Genomic DNA, 2,019 nt, shown 5'->3' with positions numbered 1-2,019 from the left:
CGGGGCCTGTTGGTCTGTTTTTGATCTTCTTTGATCTTGCAAGACGGTGTTGTTGTGTTGTTTCACTCGACCAGAAACAATAAGACAATAAAAGCCCTGGTTGGTGTTACGTAAATATTGTGAAGTTTAGCAATTTTATGCTATTATAATTATTGATGATGATGATGATGATAATAAAAATAATAATAATAATAATTCGGGATGCACTGATACCGGGGTTGAGCACTCCACTCGTACTCGCAAAATACGCGCCAATACCAGTTGTATATGTATGTACTTGATACTTTGGGTTAAATGTGTGTTTGTACTGCAGTGAAACTTGTTCTCGAGAAACATGCTGAGGAATGTTATTCAAATAGAACGTCTGTGGAAAAATGAAAAAAATCTAAGTAATGGCTTTATTAAACACTCTATCAGTATTGGTACAGTAAGTACCGAAATGCAAGTATTCGTACTCGTTCTGTTTAAAAAAAAAAAAAAAAAAAAAGTGGTATCAGTGCATCCCTAATAATAATAATAACTAATTAAGTGTTTCATTTGTAAAGCACCCTGATGACCACGTGGTCCAGGTGCGTTCCAGCTGTCACGTACTGTCTGTCGCAGCATCATGTTTGCACATGAATCATCGCTCACTTCATAGACATTGAACACCACATGAAACAGTTTGACTGAAACTGTACGAAGTGACGTCACCACTTTCCTCAACTTCTTAAAGATAACATGACTTCGAGTTGGCACTATGACAGTGTCTCCTCACTCCATTTCCTGTGCGTGGATGAATGGTGCCGAGTTGAAGCACATAGAATTTTCTGTGTTGTAACAGGAAACGTATTGATGGTGGTTTGCTCACTGGCTGATAAGCATCGAGGGCGACGTTACCGACATCTGCAACCAAAGGGTTTGATTTGGCCACCACTTTGACTCTCTCACTCAAGGGGGGGGGCAAACTACAGCCTGAGGCGCCATATGCGGCCCATTAAGCTTTTTGATCTGGCCCGCCAAGTCGAGGGCCGGATTAAAAAGGTGGTGGGTTCAATTCCTGAGTCTAGGGTCTTTCTGTGTGGAGTTTGCATGTCCTCCCTGTGTCTGCAGGGTTATCTACAGGTTCTCCAGCTTCCTCCCACAGTCTAGTCCAGGGGTGGACAAGCTTTTAGACTGGTGGGCCAAAATGGCCTCTTAAAATTTGACTGAGATGCCGGAGCAGAGATGCCATCCAGAGTAGATGGATGGAGAGTTTTGGTGACCCACCTCATAGGAGGAAAAATCTATATCATGGGATATGTAGAAAACATGTTTTAATGTCTATTTAAAATGAATTAAAGTGGTACAATAAAATCTGTGCCTTTGAAGCCCCACGGTATTTAGCTCTTTATTGACATGACTCTTAAAACCCTGAAAAAATGGATGAAATACAGCTATTTTATGACTCAGGGCTGTAGTTTGCCCTTGCCTGATCTAAAACACATGAATGTGAGGCAAACTGGGAACGCTAAATTGTCCATACGTGTGTATGTGTGTGGGCTCGAGATCCCAAAATTTAAGATGTGCAAACATCAGTCACTAATATGTTATTGTGTAAATGTGTCATTTAATTTGGAGTGGAATTAAGTATACAATGAAATACCAAGCCATTGGGCAACTATTTGTAACTATAAGTATGAATGAATTCATCTAAACAACGATTTATTTTGGTGCGCGATTATTCAACTATCCCACAGTTCATGGAAGTTGCCCCGAAGTGGAAACTCAAACTTTGACCTACGGTTGAGCCGACAGAGATCAGAGATGAAGCAGACACTCATACTGGGAGATGTTTGAACACGATAAGCCCACACAGTCGTCAGTAACTGTGCTATGTCACCAAAAACCCCTCTACCACTCAAATAAAAAAAAAAAAAAAGGGTGACATAATTCGATATAAGTACAGGTGTCGCTCTAAGATGTTTCACACTGGCTTCCAGCAAGCTGAAGCTTCACATTGCATCATGGCCATTGGCAAAGGTGAGTGACAGGCGGCTA

The sequence above is a fragment of the Nelusetta ayraudi genome, unplaced genomic scaffold (assembly GCF_046127955.1).
Source record: "Nelusetta ayraudi isolate G7.1 ecotype Tasmania unplaced genomic scaffold, CSIRO-AGI_Nayr_v1 ptg000018l, whole genome shotgun sequence".
NCBI classification, from domain to species: Eukaryota; Metazoa; Chordata; class Actinopteri; order Tetraodontiformes; family Monacanthidae; genus Nelusetta; species Nelusetta ayraudi.
This window is presented reverse-complemented; position numbering follows the sequence as displayed.